The sequence below is a fragment of the Mesoplodon densirostris genome, chromosome 12 (assembly GCF_025265405.1).
Source record: "Mesoplodon densirostris isolate mMesDen1 chromosome 12, mMesDen1 primary haplotype, whole genome shotgun sequence".
Lineage (NCBI taxonomy): Eukaryota > Metazoa > Chordata > Mammalia > Artiodactyla > Ziphiidae > Mesoplodon > Mesoplodon densirostris.
This window is the reverse complement of record NC_082672.1, coordinates 57,491,705-57,508,007: the sequence shown is the minus strand read 5'-3', so window position 1 is coordinate 57,508,007 and position 16,303 is coordinate 57,491,705. Positions and strand designations below refer to the sequence as shown.

The window sequence follows — 16,303 nt, the reverse complement described above, 5'->3', positions numbered from 1 at the left end:
TACAATATTAAACTGAATCTTTTTTGCAATTAAGAACCCCAGTTTTCACAAAGTACAAAAGTACAAAGTGTCAAAATTGTCATTTTTTTCAAAGTTGGAGGCCTAATAATAGAAAAAACAAAACCTTCCTGGTCTGCTGCCTTCTGCTGCTGTGCTGTTCTCGGGTAGGGGCTAAGGCACCTGCTACACCTTTGCAGGAATGGATTTTTTCTTGACCAGAAGTACAACTGTCAGCTCACACGTAATGAAAACCATCCATGCGTGATTTCTAGCCCAATTTGGCAGACTCCAAGGGTCCTTTGAAAGGCAGCTGACATTTCTGATGATTACCTAAATTGAATTGAACCTTTTAATGTTGTCATTTTAAAGCATGTGAGACTCAGTCCAAAGAGGAAAAAGAGTAATAGCTGTTACTTACTTACTTGTAATGTCATATATATTACATTATATATTATAATTTCTGTTGATGTGGAAGAAACCATTTAGTCTTCCATTTAGAAGGCACAAATATATTTGCTATGCATCTTAAGAAAATCCATTATGATATGTTTGTATCGAAATAACTTTCCCAATCTTTGTCAATAGTATATTCACATTATAGTTCTATTCACAAAGAGACTAAACACTTTTTTAGAAGGCACAGCTTATTTGGACATAGTAGTGATCATTATTCCTACAGGTGTATCTTTTTTTTTTTTAATGTTGGGGGTAGGAGTTTAATTAATTAATTTATTTTTGCTGTGTTGGGTCTTCGTTTCTGTGCGAGGGCTTTCTCCAGCTGTGGCAAGCGGGGGCCACTCTTCATCGCTGTGCATGGGCCTCTCACTATCGCGGCCTCTCTTATTGTGGAGCACAGGCTCCAGACACGCAGGCTCAGTAGTTGTGGCTCACGGGCCTAGTTGCTCCGCGGCATGTGGGATCCTCCCAGAGCAGGGCTCAAACCTGTGTCCCCTGCATGAGCAGGCAGATTCTCAACCACTGTGCCACCGGGGAAGCCCCAGGTGTATCTTAACTATGCAAAAAATAAACTTTATAGGAAATTTCAGATTAATAGTTTTCCAACTATATTGGACCATTTCTGGTGGCCAATGAGCAAGTCCCAAAATACAGAGGCTCCCTGCAGGGTGTCCTCAATGCTTGCCTCTTATTATCTCACACTTTAAGGGGTGTTCTGCTTTGAAGCATGGAGATTGCATACTGCTTGCTCTTATCCTCACCTGCCATCCTCCAAATTCTGCCCCTACTATTCCTCCTGCCACTTCCTTCTCTCCCAGTTTTCTAGATGTGCCGTGACAATTTCGAAACCATAGTTAAAATATCACCTCCTCTGTGAAGCCTTACCTAGCTTCTCTCCAGCTTTATATCCCCAAAGCAGAGTGTCACTGTGCTCTCCCTGGGGCCTTTTAGGTCTGTTTATACATGGACACTTGTTCAAAGGAGAAGAGACATTCTTCCAGAGTAACCATTTTATAGACCTAAGAGCCAGTATAGAACATTCTGATAGAACTAATGTAGAGAATAGGTGTTATTCCTCAACTTGAAGTTTGTTTCTTCTTGAGTAGAAGAATAGATCCTAAAATAAACTTATTATGTTAGTAATGTAACACCAGTTTAAGATCTAATTTGTAGCAACAAGCATTCTTAACACTGACAGGAACTGTTGCAAATAAACTAGAATAGTCCTTTGCAGTTTGGATTACTTTTTTGATGTAGTAAGAATGATACAGTGCATCAATGCTTTGGCCCAGTTCATCTAGAGAGAGAGGTATTTACAACCCCATCCTGGAGAAATTAGCATTTAATCTTTGAACAGCAGCGGGTTATCTCCATGTAGAGAGTCTTTGATCATTCCTTCATTTTCTCTGAAGGACACTTGGAAGTATTAAATATGGGTTCTCTAAGATCAGATTTAGTGTCCTTAGGAGCCTGAGGGAAAGCACGAGGACATTCCCGACAAGTCAGGTTTTTTGTTTGTTTGTTTGTTTGTTTTACTTTGATGAGAAGTCATCTGTCTTTTTTATTTTGGTTTTACAACAAATTGACACCTTGTAATGAAGTTTATGTCAGTAATCATTTTATGATGAGAGTTAGAGGCGACATATAACTGTTTTTAACAGCAGTACTTTTAGTACCGGTGTGTGTGTGCCCACTGTGTGTGGATTACTGTAGACATATAACAGGATGATATGACATGGAAATGTAACAGGATAACACAATGTGGAGATGAAGTGATAGCTCTTTTAATATACTTTAAGGCAGAAGAGTTAGCTCATTTCCCAGTTCATAAATCCTGGAGATGAAGCCATGTAGACACATACATATTGTCTCTGGGTGCTTATATTGGTTTTCTGTTGCTGACATAACACATTATCTTACAATTCTGTAGGTCAGAAGTCCGCTATGGGTCTCACCAAAAATTAAGGTGTCAACAGGGCCGAATTTCTTTTCATGGCTCTAGGGGAGAATCCTTTTCCTGCTTACCCCAGTTGTTGTTACCATTCTGTTCCTTGTGGTTGTAGGAATGATATCCTGCTTACTTGCTGGCTATCAGCTGATAGCTGTTCCCAGGTTCTAGATGCCACCACATTCCTTGTCTCATAGCCTCCTTCCTCCATCTTCAAAGCCAATAATGGCTGATCAAGTCTTCATATTGTGTTTTTCTGACACAGCCTTGAAAAGTTCTCAACTTTTAAGGATCTGTGTCATTAGACTGGGCCCATGAGGAGGATCATGATAATCTTCCACATCACCTGGTCCACACACACTCTTAATCACATCTACAAAGTTCCTTTTGCCATGAAACATAACATATTCACAAGTTCAAGGGTAAAAGACACATATCTTTGGGAGGCTCTTTTTCTAACTATCACAATGCTGAAGAAAATGATCTTAATAGTTGTCAGTTGCCAAAAACCTTTTAGCATTAGAATACCAGTTTAGGTTAAATTGGGCTAAAGAAAAGGACTGAGTAAAAACTTAGTATTGTAAGTACTAAAGTCTTTTGAACTTCTAATACTTTTTCTACAGAACCAACATATTAGAGTGTTATATTCCCTGACATTCTTAGCTATTCTCAAGATGTGTGAGGCTGAAAATTGCTTCCCAAGTCTGTCTGGTTTTGAATCTCAGTTCTGACTTACTAGCTGGGTGATCATGGGAAGTCATGTAACCTTTCTGTGCCTAACTTCACTTAGATAAAATAGAGATACTAATAGTATCTATTTTGGGATGTTTAATGTTCATATATTGTTCAGCTAGAATTATTAGTGCCTAGCTCTGTATAGGAGTTATGTATAATTACTGTAGAACCATATATTGCTACCAAGTAACCCTAAAGCCCTTTATTTGATGTTTTTTTTTCTAATATAACAGTATCTGAAACTGGATCCAAGTAATTTTTTTTTTTAATTGATGGCTGGTTGGAGAAAATTATGAGAAATTGTTGTTTTAAAGTTGACAGCATATTTTCTGTTTCTCAGGAGAAGGTTGAATTCACCTAAGAGGGCAGAATGTCCCTTTGTTTTTAGAAAAAAATGTCACTTGGCTTTTTCTTTTGGCAAAAGTAAAGTCAAAATACTGATCTAAAATAGAGATCTTTAAGATATTGAGCAACAAAATTTCTCTGCTTTACAGTATAATTTTTCTTTTTTTAAATTGTAGGTACAGGTACAGGTGCATATTAGAAATTATCTTTCCTGTTAGGAAATAAAACAAGGTTGTCTCTTCTGGGACTCTGGGTGAATAGAAGGCCAGAATTTGGGAAAAGAAAGCCATGGTGAAGGGCTTGTGGCTGGGATGGGGTTAGGACAGGCATGGGGAGTGGAGAGCCAGTTTGTGCATCATCGTGGTAGGCTGGGACTAAGGAGATGGCTGGAGTCTTAGCCTATAGACCTTGAGGACCTGCATATCTATAGTCCAATTTTAATCTTTGTTTATGATTTGAAATTTCCCAAAGACTAGAGAAATGTCTCATTTTACACTCTGGTCTGCTTTTTATCTGTGCTCTGGGGAGTTAAAGTCAGGCCCATGCCAGTGTTTTTAAGGAATTTGTTAAGAGCAAGTTAGCTGGTATAGCCCAAGTGAAGGCAGAATGGAGAAATGAGAGGTTGTGTGCAGAAGAGCAGGGGATTGGACTGGGCTTCTGCCCACGGGGACAGTTAACATTCAGCCTTGATTTAACAGCCATGCGTATATCCCACAGGGATTCCCACAACTATGGGAGGCATGGTTAGTGAAAGGTGGGGATGGGCTGGCAGGACTGCTAAGTGGGTCTTACAGGGAAGAAGACTTCTAGCAACTTGGAACACCTGTGTTACCTAAGGACCAGAGTCTCTTATATAAGCAAGAGTTTATAATGTTGAAGGTTATTGTGTTAAAAAAGCAAATACCTTCCTTTTTACTGATCCATTAAAACACCATAGGTTAGCAATTAGGCATTTTAAACATTACAGACATTTATCTTTTTGGTAAATTGTCTATCAAAATGTTTTGTCTGAAATTTGAATGAAGTACAGCATTATGACAAATCATCATTTCAAAGACTATTAAAATAATCTAGTAACTTAAATAAGGACATTTTAAAGGCAGTGTCTTTTTAAAGACAAAGTCTCCACAGTCTGTAAGAAGCCACATAAAATGTATGAATTAAAAACAACAACAACAAAAAATAATCTATTCCTGAATATCTTTGGGTAGCATTTGTTGATCATCATATTACTTGCTAAGTGCCTTCTTATGATTGTGATGGTTACTACTATTTTTTAAAAGAAATTTGTGATGAAAAAAGTCATTTGGTTTTCCTAATTAAGAGTTATAGAGTGTCTTGATGCCAGACATAATGTTTGGAGTGGGACTGAAATTGGAAGAATATAAGTTGTGTTTCATGTTCTACATTGCTTGTCTTTACATCAAATGAGAAAACTCAGTTTACACTGGCAATATACTACCAGGTCTTTTGGAGTAGTTCTTAAAGTCAATTTTGAGAGAATGGTTTAAAATGCCATATCCATTTCTCAGGGAACCACTTCACGTCCACATGAGACAAGAAGGTTCTTTTCTTGCAGACACCTCCGGGAATGTGCCTCCATTCAAGAACAACTCCAGGGTTCTAACCTCCACCATATGGAGAGAGTCAGGTCATGGGCACAAGGCAAAGAGATTCCAACATATACAGAGAACAGTATTTCCTAAGGTTGGTTCTGAGGAGCACTGGTCCCACTGACTATGGTTGTGTTAATCCAAAAAAGGGTCCACCTGGAATACTGGATTAGATTAGATTATAGACTTTTCCTTGCTGTAAGAATTCTCAGTTCCTTCAAAGCATTAATGTGTAGAGCACATCTCTCAGAGAAGGTAAGATATAAGGTATACAAGGTTTCATAAAAGTACTTGATTATATTACCCCCTCTTTTTTTGTGGGGATATTTATATTTTATGACTGGGAACCCACTTAGGTGGAGTGCCTGTGGATAGGATTAGCAAAGGAGTGCACATGGAACAAAGCACCAGCACAGGTTTGGAAGCTGGCAAGGAAGACAACAGGCTGAAAGCAGACTAGCAGGAGGACGAGGTACCCTACGCAAGATCAGGTCAGCCAAAAGAGAAGGTCAGTGTCCTTAGCAATGATGGGGTTCAGTAAGTGATGCACAGTACAGGGATAGATGCATGAAGCAGGGCAAAGAAAACGTGATTAATGAAGCAACTTACTACTCCAGATGTCAGACATTTTTTTTGTGTTTTTTCTTGGGCAGGAGATAATCTCAGTGGAACAGATATAAACCTTGCCTGTAGTTAAAGGCGATTGCATTTAACTGTGTTAAATTTTTTACCACACTTTTTTATAGAAAGACTTTTTGGTGGATTCTTCAAGGTAGAACAACATATGCCTTTTAAGGGGCTTACACCTGGCAGAGTTGGAACACGTAGGGTATTAGATCAATAGTTCTTTGTAAGCAAATCTTTTTTTTTAATACATTTATTTATTTATTTATTTATTTATTTTGGGGCTGCGTTGGGTCTTCGTTACTGCTTGTGGGCTTTCTCTAATTGCAGCGAGTGGGGGCTACTCTCCGTTGTGGTGCGTGGGCTTCTCATTGCGGTGGCTTCTCTTGTTGTGGAGCTCAGGCTCTAGGTGCTCAGGCTTCAGTAGTTGCAGTGCATGGACTCAGTAGTTGTGGCTCGCAGGCTCTAGAGTGCAGGCTCAGTAGTTGTGGCGCATGGGCTTAGTTGTTCCATGGCATGTGGGATCTTCCCGGACCAGGGCTCGAACCCGTGTCCCCGCATTGGCACACGATTCTCAACCACTGTGCCACCAGGGAAGCTCCATAAGCCAATCTTGATAACAGGACTCCTAAATTCTTTCTCCACTGTTTCATTACCTGCAGCAGTTTAATTGTCCTGAAATGCAAAATGGCCAAGGAGGTGATATCTGAAAGCAAAGGATCTTGGCTTTCCTTGGGGAACTTATTATAAAAGCATATTCTCAGACCCCAGATTTAGAGAGTCTGACCTAGTAGGTCTGCAGTAGGATCCAGAGCTCTCCATTTTTGTTGAGCTACCTGTATGATTCTGAGGTAGGAGGCCCAGGGACCACTCAGACTACCACCGAAGAAACTGTCCTGAAACCTTTGTGATAATAAAAATATCCCTCCTCTATCCGAGGAATATGAAGCAGGATACTTGGGTTATTTAAATCAAAGAAATTCAGATATATTAAGATTGCAGTCAGGTCAAGTATTTAGCAGCATTTCACAGAAAGAAAATTATCCTCAATTTGGAGAATAAAATTAGATTAATTAGAGTCTTATGGAGGTTGAGTGCTGTTTTCACTAGAGGGAGCGATGTCTAAAATCATGAGGTAAGATCATCTTCCCAAATGAGCTCAAAAACAAGAACAGCAAGAACAACTATAAATCAAAGACAGGTTTTATTTAAATCTTGGCCTCCAGTCAATGTTGCTGTCATTGACACTTTAGGCTGTTATGGTTCACACTTACTCAGTTGTTTCCAAAATATTTGCTTCTGTCATTGCCAGTGTTCTTAATTTGTCAAATTATGTCTTTCTGGGTCATGGTTTCTTCACCTTGAAAACTCTTCAAACTTCATCCATTGAAATTAAACTGACCTATTATTGAATTTATTCTGTTTACCTCAGAGAAGCACAGTTATACTTTATAAATGTATAAGATTTAATACAATATTCATTAATATGCTTCTATTTTATTAATTTAATTTTGCATAAAAAGGAAAACAACTAGTATGAAATTTGTGCTGTATTTTCATAACTTACTTAATATCAACATGCTATTATTGTTAGTAGCATTTCAATGAGTTGAACAGCGCTAAAAATGACCAAAACTCAATAAGGAGTTCCTTGCGTGCTGCAGCTTGTAGCGTCCAGTTACTTCACAATTAGTAGTCAGTTGCTGTATAAATAAAACCATTTAGAGTTAGTGGAAACATCTTTGTTGGTTATTTTGAAATATTAGTATTTTAAAAATAAAATCTGCCTCATTGCCTCAACTTGTGATGACACATATTATCATCTTTCATTCGTCCATTTTCCAAAAGATAAATAACTCATGATATCAACCTCTATGGAGAGCAAAGGAGGCATCAACTATTCCAGGCAACTGCAAAAGCTCTGGTGTACTCTGAAAGAGTGAATGTGCTTTCAGGATGTTTAGAAGAAAACCCTTGCAGATGATGAAGGTGGAAATCTAGAAATGTTCTCTGTTGGCTACTTGCTGTTGACTGTGGAATTGGAAACATTTACTTCTTGACCGATTAGAATTTAAAGGATGGATAAAATTTAAAGGTGCTCATTTATTGCTTTCAAATAACTTATAAAAATAATTTCCTTTCTTTTGAGATCTGATCTAAGCACCTGCCAATATACATACAATACTAGTTGTGTCAGATGATGCAAGAAAATGAAATGTCTATTCATTCATTTCTGATTTGGCAAGTTGCATATCACAAGATGCATTTTATACCCTTTTCCAGTAACAGAAGTATGCTTTTATTATATAATTTAAAGCCATCTTTTATTGTAAAATTTTAAACAAATTGGAAATTTGTTAAAATTGAATTGTTTCTGGACCAGAGAAAAGACTATGAATGGGGAATACATATAAATAATTGAAAAGTGTATAAGAGAAGAAGCCAAGAATTCATTTGCATTTTTGAATAAAGCCAAACTTTCATTTAATTATACAGTAGTAGGCTTTAAACATATATTTTTAGTCAAGTCCGTAAAACTGCCAGATGCTAAAGTAACATAGATAGGCCAATTATAGATTGTGTTTTATTAACATAATCTAAGATTTTATAAAAGATTAAAAGCTTTCAAGGTTTGGATCAGAGACAAGGTTTTCAGTGCCTCTGTATAGCCTGGTAAAAATGCACAATGATTCAAATGTCAAGTAGAGCAAGCTAGAGTCTTTCATCCATATTTTTACTAGTTGACAAAATCAGGGCTCTAGCTCCCATTACCTAATATTGCCCTTACCCAGTGTAGTGGAAGAAAAGAGGGGAAAAAATTCCTGGTAGGACACCGCTAGTAAAAGATCGTTACCCTCAATGATAACATTTTTTTTTTTTTTTTTCGATACGCGAGCCTCTCACTGCTGTGGCCTCTCCCGTTGTGGAGCACAGGCTCCGGACGCGCAGGCTCAGCGGCCATGGCTCACAGGCCCAGCTGCTCCGCGGCATGAGGGATCTTCCCGGACCGGGGCACGAACCCGTGTCCCCTGCATCGGCAGGCGGACTCTCAACCACTGCGCCACCGGGGAAGCCCCTGATAACATTTTTAAAATGTTATCTACTTTATTCCTACCTTTTTGTTTCATTCAAGTTCAGCAACATAGTAAGATATAAATGTATAAACCTCATGCTATACATTACATACTGAATATACATATGGCACCTCCTATAGTGAAAAGTAATCTAGATTATTAATTCATATATGGGCCCCCAGTAAGTGCTGCTCCCATAATCCTTTCTCATTTTTTCCCCTAGATTCCTTCCATTAGTTCAGTTTCAATTTCTATTTCTCTACTAAAGCTTAACTTTAAATGAAGACATTCAGTTTTAAAATTTCTGTTTATATTGGAGGACTAGATCAAATGCAACTCTAAGTTCTAATTCCAGATGACTTTTTATAGTCTTTTTACTCCATACCTTTTTATAGTTTGCTTTACTTGGACCAAAAATTTCAGTTACTATCCATGTGAACTACAATGGAAATTCTAGGCAGATCTTAGTTTAGTAATAAAACAAATGTTGAAAATGTTCTAGACAAAAAACTTCTAAATGGTGGATGGCTACCTCCTGTGGTTTTTAGTTTGCTTTGGAAACAGGTATGAAGCCCCTTTCCTTTTTGAAACAGGTACTAGGATGTATTCCTCTGTACAACTGCCCTTACTGGTTCCTGATGTAATGTAACAGGAAATGGAGAAGGTAGAGACCTTTTTCAGGTAGAATCAAGGAGATCTTCTTGAACCATAATAATCCAACAAGCCGCAGAATTAGGTAGTATGTTCTTCCAAGTTCCATTAAGAGAGGAAACCTTCATATGTTATAAGGTGCCATATCATAATAACCCCCATCTTTTCTCACTTGCTCCTTCTCTCTACCTCTCCCCCCAGCACAAATCATTTGCATTCGTTTTGTTGAACAACAGTGAATGCAGACCCATGGGGTGAGGAGTGAGTATCCAGAGGACTGCTCCAGTTACAGTGCTACCATTGGAACGCAATAATTGGAAATATTTTAAAAAGTTTGGATAGTCCTGTTTCAGAAATGTTGAAAGGAAGATCACATGAGTGAGAAGTTTACTATATGTTCTTTGGTCATCCACCAACTAGAATATTCTGTAGTTGTAATCCCATACCAGAGAAAATAAGAAGGTTAAGTCAAGACTACTGGAACTTATGATTTCAGATTTTTTTTTTTTTTTTTTTTTTTTTGCGGTACGCAGGCCTGTCCCATTGCGGAGCACAGGCTCCGGACGTGCAGGCTCAGCGGCCATGGCTCACGGGCCCAGCCGCTCCGTGGCATGTGGGATCCTCCCGGACCGGGGCACAAACCAGTGTCCCCTGCATCAGCAGGCGCACTCTCAACCACTGCGCCACCAGGGAAGCCCTGATTTCAGATTTGTTGATCAATGTCCTACATTATTTTAACACATGGGATACTATTTATCATTTTTATAAGATTGAAACAATGTGCAAATGAAAAAAGGGAAAACTGTTACTGGCATGCAAGACAGGACAACTATCTTCCTCACACTCCTTAATGCAAGACTCAACCCAGTCAAAGGAAATTATTTACAATAGAGGACATCATTTCTCTCTTTATTTTTTCTTTCTAGAAGATGTAAATTCACTAGGCCCATTTAGGTTAATAGACTGTCCAAATAGAATTTCTGTTATTACCGATAAAGAACTGACTTGATTGATAAGTACAAAAGCAATGAGGTTACACATTTGTAAAGGCAGGTTCATTTAACTCCCTGACTTCAGTAGACGGTGGGATATAAAACTGAAAATGGTCTCATTTTAACCGTTCAGTATTGAGTGTTCCCTTTCCGTCCTTTAATAATACCTTGAATAGATTCCATAACTTTCCAGTCACTTTAATACTTTAAAGTCAGTCCAGTGTAATGCTCACTCTCACTTCATCCTGTGCCGTCTTCCTGCTGCACACTTGAGGAGGAGTGTGTGGTCTCTTGGAGTAGCATAGGTTCTTAGGGTATAGTTTGCTTCTAGACACTTCCTCTCTTTAAGGCCTGGCTCCTCCAGGATGTAGAGGATTGAGAGGCAAAACGATGAACACTCTCCTCTTCTGTCCCTGCTGTCCTAGTCTTTCCGTTGATGGTCAGTGGTTCTAGGGCTAACACTACCTGGATGCTCATGCCCTCTGTGTGGCTGATACACATCCAAGTTCTTCAGAGGCTCCGTGGGGCCTTCCCACTGGACAGGCCCTTGGCGAGGGAGGCTTGACTTCTTCCAGTCTCCCACATTAGATCTGCCTCAGACAGTTGAGCAGCTTGCTTCTAGGGTGTCCTTACTGGTGGATCGCTCTCTTGGATAGAGTGCCAGCAAAATGACTTGAATGTGGCTCTTTTCTCCTGACCTGAGGGACACTCCTACATCCCTTCAGGGCAGTGGGTGGAGTGTGAGATGCTTTACCGTAGCCCCTCTCTCTTTGCTCTGCCATCTCTTTTCACGTCTCTTTTCTTTGCTCAGTTATGTATGGGGACAATCAGGAAGTTTGTTGTCCAAGTAGATCTCTAAGTGAGGAGCAAGATGCCAGTCTTTCTTCTTGGAGGAGGCTTCTATTTTTAGGTGTCATTCTCTTTAAAACAGCCCTCACACATTCACAAGCACTTGCTTTGGAAGGAGAATTCTCCTCCTTTTTCTCATGCTGATTATGAAAACCTCCTCTTTCTTCCTAAGTGCTCTTATGGATCCTGGGGATGGGGGAAGGGTAGGGGAATGGTCTCTTTTGGAAAGGTGGGCTCAAGACCTGCAGGAGGGTCATTATCTTCAGACTCAGTGAGTCTTTGTCCTCAGTCTGTGAGCTTAGTCACAGATTTCTGAGAAAGAGGAGATTCCCTATTCACTACACTCCTGCACATTGACACTAGACTGTACAAGGAAAATAGGAAGAAAGCAGCCTAACAAATTCTTAGCTAACTTTTTTTTATAGGACAATAGCCAATATTCAACATGTTTTGTCTATCAGATATTTTACACATGTGAACACATTTAGTGGCCTGCATGTTATAAACCATGATGTTATAAACAACCATGATGTTATAAACACCAGTATACTTTTGGGAAGAAATTATTAATTTGACTACAGTAACTCAAATATAAATGCTACCTTTTGATATATTCTTTTTATATCATTATGCAAAGCGATAGCTATGGCTGTGTCAGTCCCATATTTTCACTTTCTTCTACTAATGTACAACAACATGCTGTGTTTGCAAGTGCATTGGAAAGAGGCCTGGACTTGACATCAGAAAACCAGAGTTCAAATCTAGCCTCTTCTGGGTAACTGCATTGCTGTGTGACTTTGGGCAACTCCCTTACCTTCTTTGGACTTTAATCTTTAGTATCCATATGTACAACACTTTGGGAGATTACTTAATATCTCATTTTATATGTAGTACTAATCATAATTATTTAGAAAACACTATTAAGTTAATAATTTAATGTGCTTGCTCAGTGTTTGCCTAGTGTCACATGATTTTACTGATAATTTCATAGTGATTTGGTGTCTGTAACTTTTACACAATCCTGTTAAAATAGACCTTTAGATGTTTTCAGCTAAATTACTGCCATACAACAACTTAGATACAGAGTGATAAACATATCTTACAGCTGAACACCAATCATAAAAATGACTTTAAACATTATAAAGAGTTGTTTACATGAAACTGAGATGCTTTGATTTTTGTTCAGGATCTACCTCTTTTTTAAATTAAATTTGGCATTGAGGTTTCAGTCTTGCAGTTATTATTTGAGAAGTGTGATATATTTCTTTAAAATATTTAGTTTCCTAATTCATTAACTGGGTGGTTTAAAGATCATTAGACCTTTAAGCTTGCTAATGTAACTCAAGCATAAGCATATCTGCAGGTTGTTTTTTTTTAAATTGAAGTCTAGTTGACTTACAATATTAGTTTCAGGTGTACAACATAGTGATTCTATATTTTTATAGATTATACTCCATATGAAGTTATTATAAAACATTGGCTATATTCCCTGTGCTGTACATAAACATCCTTGTAACCTCTTTATTTTGTACCTAGTAGTTTTTACCTCTTAATACCCTTCACCTGTTTTGGCCCTCCCCCAATCCCTGTCCCCTCTGGTAACCACTAGTTTGTTATCTGTATCTGTGAGGCTTTTTCTAGTTTTGTTATATTTGTTCATTTGTTTTATTTAGGTTTGTATTAATTTGAGAGAAATTCTTTCCACTTAGTATGCTTCTCTTTCATTAATAATGCAAGTTTAGTTTATTATGTATTTATATGAGTAGAAAAGAGACCAATATTTTAAGCATATAAGATGAGCTATATGTTCCATATAAGTTATGGTGTCTATACAAATTTTTTTTCAATAAAGAATGTTTTCCTGTTGTCATACCACATTTGAAATACAGTTTTTCTCTCAAGATACTTAGATGCTGGATTTATAGTGTAAAGCATATTTATTGTTATTTACCCTAGATTTAGTCACAGCATGTTTGCCATAGAGCAATGTGTCTTCATCAATTATCTTTTTTTTTTTTTTTTAATGGTATGTTTGTGATTGATGGTGTCTGGATTTTTCGTTAAGGCTCTTCTTTAGGAATAGCTTTCCTTTTGGGAATTTCAGCACCAAAAGATTGCCCTTTCAAAGATATTCTTTCATTTGTGCCTTATTTTTTGTTTAAATTTGTTTTCACTATAGAGATATAATACTGTTTAGAAACAGTGATACTGAAGATTACCTTTTGTTCTGGTATTTTTCAAAATATCCAGGGTTATTTATTTTGACTTTAATATTTAGTATAGAGTCCTAAGAGACACATCATAGATTTTCCATACTGAATACATGCATTTAAAATGAATGCATCCATAACATGTTTACAGAAATATAAAGGTACTGTTTTTTTGTTTTGTTTTGTTTTTTCTTTTAAAATCAGGAAAGCCTCCCGTGGCTTGACAGATAAAATGTACAGCCTAAAGACTATTCAAAATTCATGAAGTTTGTGCAGACCAAAATTTATTTTAAGTGTATGAATAAGAAACAATTTCCATTTTAGGTTCTTTTTGAGCAGGCACAATACATAATTACAATTAGCTGATTGGCAGCTATTCCTTCTAGTGATCTAAAATCATTATGCAGTTTGTTGCACTGTCCGCTTTCAAAGTTCTTTGATTGCTAATTTTAAAGAATGATATTCATTTCAGGATGAGAAATGTTACATATTCAGAATTGGAAAGCAACAAATAGTATTCATTTTTAATTTTTTAGTTTAATAGAAACTTCAGAATAGATGTGAGGAGGGAAGAAAAAGAGGTTTAATAACTAAAATTGAAACTGTCTCTAATTGATCATATCTTGTGTTTATTCAGTCCATTTTAAGGAAGTTCTCTAACTTCTGCATGATTTTTTTTTGCGGTACGCGGGCCTCTCACTGTTGTGGCCTCTCCTGTTGCGGAGCACAGGCTCCGGACGTGCAGGCTCAGCGGCCATGGCTCACGGGCCCAGCCGCTCCACAGCATGTGGGATCTTCCCGGACCGGGGCACGAACCCGTGTCCCCTGCATCGGCAGGTGGACTCTCAACCACTGCGCCACCAGGGAAGCCCTCTGCATGATATTTTACAATACATTTTTTTCTTTTATTTCTGAGACTTCAGCCCTACAGTTAAAAAAGTGCTTTTTTTTTTTGAGTTTCAGGCAGACAAAAATAACTGTAATTTTTTTAAAAAGTCCTTGTGTTTAATTCAGAATCTGATATACTACATCAGAAAGGTGGATTAAATAATTTATTTCTGCTTTGAGGTTTCATTCGCTCACTGCTTCTTTTAGAATTTTAGGAATTTTAAGTCTTCTAGCACAAGTGGCACCCCAGTTTTTCTCTGTCTTCCTATTTCCCTACACACGACATGGATTTGGTAAACAATTAGAATGCTTCTTTGTTATTGAACAACATAGATAGCAGTTATGGAAAACATTTAGTTGGACTTAAATTACAGTGCTAATCGTTGGTCTGCTACAGTGCTTTAGTTGGTCTGGCACTATTTATTAGAAAACAATTTTCTTTCAGCAAACAAAGCAGGAATTAGAACTGAACTAAACATTTTCAATGACTAGCTCTCATAGACTCTACTCCACGCCTTTGAGACAGCTTGTATTTTTGTTTCAGAACCAAATAACAGCTAAGTCAGTTGGTTCTATTACTAGTTATGGGTCTTCTTTTTTGCCCATCTTTCCAACCTACTGGATGCCCTTAGGTTCGTAACACATTTTATTTGTCTGCTCTGTCATAAAGTAAAGCACTTATATTCATAGCTTTGAGGAATAGATGTGGTGATAGATCACTAAATGGGAAGCACAAAAAAGGAGTAGCAGGGCTTCCCTGGTGGCGCAGTGTTTGAGAGCCCGCCTGCCGATGCAGGGGACACGGATTCATGCCCCGGTCCGGGAAGATCCCACATGCCGTGGAGCAGCTGGGCCCATGAGCCATGGCCGCTGAGCCTGTGCGTCCAGAGCCTGTGCTCCGCAACGGGAGAGGCCACAACAGTGAGAGGCCCGCGTACCGGAAAAAAAAAAAAAAAAAAGGAGTAGCAGATGTTGATTTTCTCATGTTGTCTTGTTTTACATCTCACAAATTAAACTCGTATAAAATTTTGTAGAAATATTGGGCCATGCATACTCCTACTGTTAGATAGCTGAAACAAAACAAAACAAAACAACCAAACAAACCTAGCTGCCCAGTTCTTTTTAACCTATCAGCTGCATGGCTAATAGTCCAGTTATTTTAATGCCTCCTCTCCCCGACATAGACCTACTAGTGAATCCTGGATGGGGTGTTTGCAGAGACGGTAGTTGCAGAGTGGGTTGGGGTGAGGGGGTATGAAAAAGAAGCAAAACTCTCTTTGCTGGGCCAATGCGACCCCCAAAAGAGCTGTGATTATTTGGGATTGAATCCAATGTTACTACTGGACTGTTCATTTAAAATAATCTAATTGACTGAACACATAATGAAAAAAAATCTTGAGATTAAGACCTTTAAAATTTATTTACAATTGGAAAGGATATGTTCTAATCATTTGGAAATGAAGCTTTCAAAATGCAAGGGCTTTGTTTATTAAGCCATGCAGAGTATTAAATGGGATGCTTGTTTGAGGAGGGCCACAATGGCCAGAATATGGGGAAAACCTTTAACACATATTTCTTACGTAGTGTCAGTCTTATTTATTTTTAATATAATAAATGTCCTAAAGAGTTATCTGGTCAATTAAAATATTTGACTTATTATGAGAACTTCAGACTTGAATATTGTGCTTTGCATTTTGCTGTGGATTTTTCTAATAATATACTAGGAAGGACTTATGGCTTTAAAAATCTTATTTCTATGATAATCATATTCCAAGAGTCTTACCCTCTATTTCATATTCCTGCTAAGCTTTTACATGTATCACTGTTAATCTAAGTCAGTGAAATAAATTCAGATTCCACAGGAGCAAGATAGAAGAGTGGCATGTTTTCTTCATTTTGTGCTTTCACTCCCCAAATT

General features: G+C 38.0%; 1 protein-coding gene across 4 annotated transcripts in view; it reads left to right on the top strand.

Annotated features, from left to right (window-relative positions):
- Positions 1–16,303, top strand: part of GRIK2 (glutamate ionotropic receptor kainate type subunit 2) — a 649,287-nt gene that overhangs the window by 76,173 nt on the left and 556,811 nt on the right. The window lies entirely within an intron of this gene.